The 7,973-nt window shown below is 41.3% G+C and overlaps 1 long non-coding RNA gene across 1 annotated transcript; it reads left to right on the top strand.

The window, feature by feature from the left end:
- Window positions 1-1,324: 1,324 nt before the first annotated feature.
- Window positions 1,325-5,666, top strand: LOC109283560 (uncharacterized). Its single transcript, XR_002090763.2, has 3 exons — window positions 1,325-1,453; window positions 1,625-1,656; window positions 5,585-5,666. It is a non-coding gene; the product is annotated as an uncharacterized LOC109283560 (long non-coding RNA).
- Window positions 5,667-7,973: the final 2,307 nt, after the last annotated feature.

The raw sequence follows: 7,973 nt of genomic DNA, 5'->3' as shown, positions 1-7,973 counted from the left end.
AGTTCCAGGTGATTGTGAGGACTAGATACGGAAAGAAATAAAGACCAGCTTTTAGGTTTTCCTACTAACTGGGCAGTCTCCTTTATTTTTCACTCTTCAGACAGTCAAATCCAAATCCTATCAAGAAGTCTAGCTAATGTAGTCCCATAAATGCCTTCTGAGCATGAAACAATGTATAATTAGAACTAGTGTGAATATATTGCCATATGACAGGATATTTAGTTGAACTTTATTAATTATGAATAACTTCAATATGTATACATGTATTATATCATTAAAACAATATATTGTTGTATAATATATTATACATTAAAACAATATATGTAAAGCAACCAACTGTCTGAATTTTCCAGTTCAGTCATAAACTTTAGAGGTCTGTCCTGGTGTCCACAAAGACCCCCTGAAATGGCAACTTTTATCCCAAATTTGAAAAATGAATCCCAAAGCTGTTGACACCCCACCAAGCAGAACTTGGTTGAGGGATTTCATTAATTAATCTGGGCACTGCCCTAGTAGGTGGGTCTGCCTCTTGCAAGATGCCGCAAGACTCTTGTTTTGAGCTGTAGGGGCACCTCCTGAACCGGAAGCAGTACAGCTATGTTCACACTGTGTTGCAGCTATGTTAATCAGCTTTAAGCAAAACTCATTAGCTCATCTGCAGTGCTCGCTAAGGTGGTTACGCTAACCTGAACCAGAAACAGTGTGAGCCACTTTTAATTGCAGGCCTGTGAAACATCAGGTGCTGCCTGTGAATTGGCCACTTTACATGTATATCTATTGATACATCACCATAGTTAAACTAATTTTAGATTTCATTTATTTTAGCCTAACCAATGTCTGGCAACACTGGCCCTGAGCCTGCATCCTGTCCCAATGACAGATCCCAGCCCCAAGTATATTTTCACTGAAGTCATTGGAACTACTAATTTGCATAAAATTAGGCATTTGCATAAATATTTTCCAAATCAGGGCCTTAATCTTCAATGTATCTGCTCTGAAGTGAAAGATCTCTATAAACTGGATCGAGTAACCTGGACTGAGTACCTAGGCTTATTCTGTATATTGGCAAACTTCCTCTGCCCAGAAATTGACTTCAATCCAAGCCCTAATGACTTTTTGGGGAGGAAGGGAATAGGTTCTCTTCTTTATTTCTTTTCCTCTCTCTGTTTCCAGCTTCTGGCCACAACCAGCACTCATTTATTAATGACAATAATTGAACATAAAATCATGTGGAATTATTTTAATTTTAATTTCCTGCTTTCTATAAGCTCCTTTATAACTGAGCCTTGATTCACCTGTAAATATCAGCCAGCTGAAGCTGTTCTGTTTTTAGGGTGTCAGTACAAAAGGCTTTATGGAAGAAACTGGCTTAGGTGAGAGGCTGGCAGCAGTAGCATAGTGTAGTACTGCACTGCACTTTGGTGACATGAATTCATGCTCCAGACTGACTTAGGTGGGTTGAACAAATGTGGGTGATTGTAAGAAGGCTTGTATTGATCTCATCTTTCTAGCATTTAAAATGCAGCATGTGCTTTTACATACTGAAATTACCTTTCTCCTGCATCAATAATTGTCTTATTTTCCTATGGAATGAATTGACCAATAGAATGCCTGTTTTTTGCAGGTCATTTAGGATTCAGGAGGGAGAAAAGCCAGGTGAGACTAAACTATCTGATATCCAAATAAACAGTCATTATTGCTTTAAAGTTATTAAGTTTGGAAGTTTATATGGTAATGGATATAAACATATACACTAAAACTGCTTTAATTGTTTTGTAATGACTTGTGTGCTTGATGCAGTTGCACTGTAGGAGTTCAGAGACTTATTACCCATGTCTTCATAAAATCACTGTCTTCTGTGCTCGGGAAGAGTCTAGTGCAATACTGAAAGGAGCAAGACTATTGCAGGATAGCTGCGTATACAGTTTGCTACTCAAACTGAAAAACAATATTGTTTGAGTAGCTAGCTTATGGTCTAAAACATATTCTATATGGCTTCTGTTAGGGTTCCAACTCCAGAATCCCAATGTTTCTCCTTGTTATACATGTACTTTCTAGAAAAAATTGCAGTATGCCAAGTAGACTGGGAAAAATCTATCTCAAAGGAAAGGCTTTAAAAAGAACTCATGCAGCCTTTTCTTTATCTTCAATAGTGTATATTTGGACAGTGAGCTATCTAAAGTATGCACCTGGCAGATATTTACAAACCCATTATTTAAAGAGATTGTCAGCTTGATTCGGAAACATCAGCCATTGTTAATAGAACAAGAACTTGGAGGGATATTCCGTGCCCTGCCCCCCAGTGTGTTACATTTCCTATTAGCACTTAGCATTGCTTAATAAGCAGACAGCCAACAGCTGTTGGCCAGGCTTGAAAATAGCATAACAGTGTAGCATGTCACTCAGCTCCTCTTTTGGTAAGGAGTGCCGGAGTGGTTCCTTAGGTAGGCTATCTATAGGCCAACTTCAGCCAAGTACTGTTGCTGCGTATTCCAGCCATAAATAGCACCAGTGATCTATTTTTGTGAGTAACCAGAAGTGTTGTTTTTACTCTGTTTAAATGATTGATAAAATAATTGTGTTCCATAAAGAGTTGAAAGCTGCATCAATCTATTCAGCCTTTAAACATGTTCATTTCAAACAGACTTTTATGTTGGTTTTGCAGAATCTCTTGAATTTCTCATTTGTTGTCTAATAATATCTTGCGATCAAATGCACAAACAGTAGTAATAAAGTGAGGGGTATTTCAGTGCTTTATAAGTCTTGCAGTCTTACTTAACAGTGTGTAAGTAAATAGTAAAATACTACTCAACTCCCAAGCCAGCAATAATCCTGACTTTTTATAGGATGAATTACATGTGTCACTAAATTTTCACAAATGGCTTTTCCATCAGAGAATCAGTTTTATATCTCTGACTTGTCTGTCTTGCTTGGAAAATGAAATAGTTAACACTATAGTTATCGGAGAAAAAACAAAATGGGGGATTAGTCTCTAAACTATGTCCTTATTTAATTAATGTCTACACATCACGGGCACACTGCTGTGGGTCAGAGGTGTGAACTCTGACCTACTTGTCTGTATTGACAGACACTGTTGTAGTGCTTTGAATGATATAGTTTTCATTCATGGGGTGGGGCTGGAGGCTATTATGTGAGGACTATGGCATCTCTGCCAGTATAGATGTACCCATGCTAAGATGCATCAGCACTGCAAAATGTATGAAGTGCATTGATTGCACAAATAGCCTTGGTAATGAAAAGGAACTGGGGCTGTATACAATAGAGTTTTTAACTGAAGCTAATGGCAATGGGCTTGAGTTGGCTAACCTCTGTACCTGCTAGCCTGGATACTCCACATTCTTTCTAGGACATGCACGTTTATGATGTTCAGACTGAAGTACATAAACATGCTGCCTAATTCAAGTTAATTGGGTTCAGAGCAGTGGCTCTCAACCTTTGTAGACTGGAGGCACTCCACCATAACTCTGAACTGAGTAACACCCATTTCAAAAAACTAATTGTATTTATTACAGTGCTTAAGGCAGTAGCCAGGCATGGATGAACCTGAGCCTGCGCTTATCTCCTTGCAGCTTATGGTACACTTCAAAAACTTTCCTGGCACCGTAACTGATAATCACTGGTTCAAAGGAAAGAAAATACTCTTTAGTATAGCCTGGGGCTGTCCATGTGGTCATATGTCTGGCAGCCCAGGGGTCATGTGTGGGCCCCTGGTGATCCCTCTACACAGTTGCTGCTGGTCCAGGTCCACATTGGCAGAGTCTTGGGGTTTCCCCACCCTCCCCTGGTTTCTTTTGTATGCCCCTGCCCCAGGAGAAGGGGCAGCATGGTGCATCCCACAGTACCAGGGGAGATGGCAGTCTGGAGTGCCCATGTGGCATGGTGCCACAGGTGAGCCTGTAGGGAGCTGGAAGTGAGATGGGGTGCCATGTCCCCCCCCCCCCCCCACACACACACACACAAACAAAGGTGGTGCAGTGGGGTGGAGGGAACCTGTCTGCCTGTGGGATGTAGTGGAGGGGAGAGTACCCACCTGCACATGTGTGTGGGGCGTGTAGCTTGGAGGGCCTATGGCCCCTACAGTGCTTCCTCTGTGGTGTGGGGCATATAGTCACTGGCCACTTGGGAGTTAGACAGCCCTGATGTAGACAAACCCTGAGATAAAGTGGCAGTGCAGCCTAGTGGCTAAAACCAAGCCCAAGTGCTAGAAACTGCTGGATGGGGTCGGGCCTCCCTAACCCATTTCAATAAATTGTATAGCAAAATGGCATTCACTTGCTGCTTGGTTGAAAGCTGCTGTGCCGGATGTCGGTCTAAGCAATCAGTAACCAGCTACATGTGAAAAAACATAACCGCTAATGAGAGGTAAGCCCCTGACCCTTTCTACCCCATATAGAGCCTTTTACAAACATATTCCAACTAGTGGATGGTTTTTGGCTGAATATTCTCCTACATCCTCTTGCAGGAAACGACTATCAAGAAACCTGGCAATGTCCAATCCTCTTCTACTCATAATTTTGCCTCCTGATAATTTTTCTCCAGCGGACTATTGACTTGTCTGCTGGGCAACTAGCCAAAGCACCTTATTTAAATTTATCTTTGAATATTCCAGCTCTGGACTGCCAGAGCAGACAGCAAGAAGAAATGGATAGGGTAACGATGTGGACTTGAACTTCCAGTGGCCACATTGCCCCAGGGAAATGTTAAGCAACCTTAAGTTGCAATACTGAGGAGGAGTTGGGGAGTGATGATCGCTGGCCTGTAAACATCCAAGTCACTTCTGCTACGCTGTACTTGACGTGGTCTAAAATTAAGTAAAAGTTACTAAGTTAAACAGGACGCTTGGTGAGTGAAGTTTCCTGAATTTAGGTTAGAAACCAACTAGTGCTCCTATATTACCAAAACTGTTCTGTTCTGTTATTGAAAGGTAAGATGCCTATCCCCACAACATGTTGTGCAAGGACTTTCCCTTTGCTTTTTAAATTTTTTTTATTTTTTTATTTTTTTTAAGCAACCGCAGTCAAACAAGGTGACATTTTAGGCATGTGTCAACATTCTAATTTAGATATTGCAATATTTTTTATGGTCAGAATTAGTGGGAAATTTGCAGGTGCTGAAAATGGTGAATTATAGAATTTATGGATTCATGTTTTTTGTCCTTTTTCTATAGAATTGAATTAATGTTTTGAGTTTAAACCACACTTCATTCATCTATGTTGGGCAATGTCAGTGTTGGGTCAGTAGATCTGTAGAATGTACCTAAAATATGAATGTAACCCAGTTGGGGGGAGGGCAGGGGGACAAAAAAAAGGCCCCAAAATTTAAAGTGTACAACCTCCAGAAGCCTTTCTCTCCTCTTAAACAGAATTAGTGAATGATCACAATATTCTCTGAATTTACTTCTAAGAAGATATTTTATTTTAACGAGTCTTGTCTAAGGCCTACTCCACAACACTTGGGGTATAATTTTAAATTGACTTGTTCACATCTATGTTTGGAAAACGTGTGTGACAATCCTAGTGGGAACAAGGCAATTTTATAATCTTTTTAATATCTTTATTTATAGATGGTGTGAGTACACCAGAGAGCAGTTCTGGAGCTATGAACTTCAGTATTGCAAAGCGGGGTTGAAGAGAACCACACTTGTGAGCCAAGGCAGCAGTTTAAGTGGCTCTACAACAGTGCTGTATCCTGAAGATTTATATAAGAAGTGCCCAGAAACTTTTCTTATTGGCTGTGCGCTACGAAAAACTACGACCAAAGGTAATTGACTGGAGAATCTCTCTATCTAAATCAGGGGCAGGTAAAGCCTGGCCTGCAGGCCATATCAGGCCTGTAGTGGCCTTCATTTCCCTACAGCCCCTGCCTGTGTTGCTGCGGCCAGTTTCCATGGAGACCCCAGCAGCAGTGAGGCCAGGGTTTCTTTCCATGGAGACCAGCCCCAGCAGCACTGGCAGGGCATGCAGCTGGGTGGGGAGCTGCTCTGGGATTGGGATCTTGCGCTGGTGATGGCATGGTCTGGAGCCAGGGCGGAACTGCGATCTGCTGCCCCCATACCTGGGGCAGGGATGTGCAGGCTGTGGATCATGGCTCTGCCCTGGCTCCGGACCATGCTGTCACTGCTGCAAGATCCCAGCCCTGGCCTCATAGTAGCTCCTTGCCAGCTGTGTGCCCTGCCAGTGTTGCTGCAGCCAGTCTCCATGGAAACCCTGGCCCTGAGGTCCCACTGCTGCTGGCATCTCCTTGGAAACTGGCCACAGCAATGCAGGCAGGGGCTGCTGGGACATGGAGTCTGGTACTGGTCAGATCCATCATTTTGACCACCCTGATCTAAACAAATCCCTTCCCATAACCAAGAACTCAGCCTCCATGTCTTTATCATCAGTTGTTCTTAGGATTTCAATTCAACCAGTTATAGTGAGTGCTTGTGGCTGATATCGATAGCCATTCCCCAGGTCACAGAATGAGATCACCCATATATTTGACAGACGGAGGACCCAAGCAGATGGTAACTCATTTTGGTCATTTAACTTGGATCACTTCCTGAAATCCTGATGTGGAGTTACATAATTGCTTTGAAGGGTGATGGACATGGTGCCCTTATCTTTTCATCTGCTACTGCTTTTGAAAGAGATTTGTACATCTCTAGTACGAAGGTCCTTTCCCTGTCTCAAGAACAGTAGGACATTGAGTTAAATCTAAGGGTGGGAAATTTGGAACCAACAAATAGTTTCTCACACAACTTGGTTAATCTATGAAAGGTATTGCCCCAAGACATTAATAGAGCCAAGAATTTAGTACTAAAAATGGATTGGCTATCTCTAGTTGTTAATGAACACCCAGCCTGTCAGAATTGCTGTAAAACTTTTGGAAGGACCACTAAACCTTGTGCATTACTGCTTAAACTAGTCTCTAATTTAAATTAGAGACCAGAGGGAGACTTGTACAGGGCAGGTTATCCCATAAATGGTGTGTTTTATGCTGTCAGAGACAGCATATAGATGTAGTTTTTTAATGACCTTGTATCTAGCACAGCATAGATGCACCTTTCCATCTCTGGGAACATCCTTCTTCAGCACTTTCATCTGACCATGTTTACTCCCTAATTATTAAATAAGATTTCAAATGTTCAAGCCAATACTTCACGTGGAGTTGGCCCTTCCTGTTTTACCTGCATTACTTCTAGGATTCTCACTCGATTTTTATCATAATTGTGTAAGAACCCTTTTGAGTCTCTAAATCAAGCAGCAGTTAACAGTAATCTGTAGCTCAAGATTGTCATCCCCCACCCCAAACCCTATCCCCTAAATATGAAAACACCCTGAAAATGGCTACTGTGCCACTATTGGATTCATATGTATTTGCATGCGAGAGAAAAGGAGACTTTTTATTTTAAAAGGTTTGGGCTAAAAAATTTGATAACCACAAGACACCTGATCCCTTGTTTCACAGTACTTTCAGCCTTACAACAAAGAGAAACCTTATTTGGGGGAAAAAAAAAACCAAACAAAGAACAAAAAAACTAAATTTGAGTTTCTACACTGACTAGAAAGTACCTTAAGTGGTTTCAGGCAGAAATACAAGGGTCAATGTATAGTAAAACTGATCTGAACATATCAACATATAAAAATGCATGTTGGTCTAATCACAGATCTGTGCTGCTTGCTTTTACTCCATATTCTTAAATGCTACCTAAGTTTATGCAAGTTAGAATGGCTTCCTATGCAGATGATAATATATTTCCCTAAAATTTGTAAATATGCAGTGGCCAGTCTGACTAATCCCTTAACTAAATCCTACAAATGCCAAATGGTTTTGTGGCTTTTTTTTAAGTAGTACTGTGTGTCCTTAAGGACACTAGGGGAACTTTTATTTTTCAAAAGTATTTTTATTTTTCAGGAAGACTCCTGAAATCAGCTGCATCTCTCTGCATGCCTATCTAAAAGTAGATGAGG

Source organism: Alligator mississippiensis, chromosome 5 (genome assembly GCF_030867095.1).
Source record: "Alligator mississippiensis isolate rAllMis1 chromosome 5, rAllMis1, whole genome shotgun sequence".
Taxonomy (NCBI): Eukaryota; Metazoa; Chordata; order Crocodylia; family Alligatoridae; genus Alligator; species Alligator mississippiensis.
This window is presented reverse-complemented; position numbering and strand designations above follow the sequence as displayed.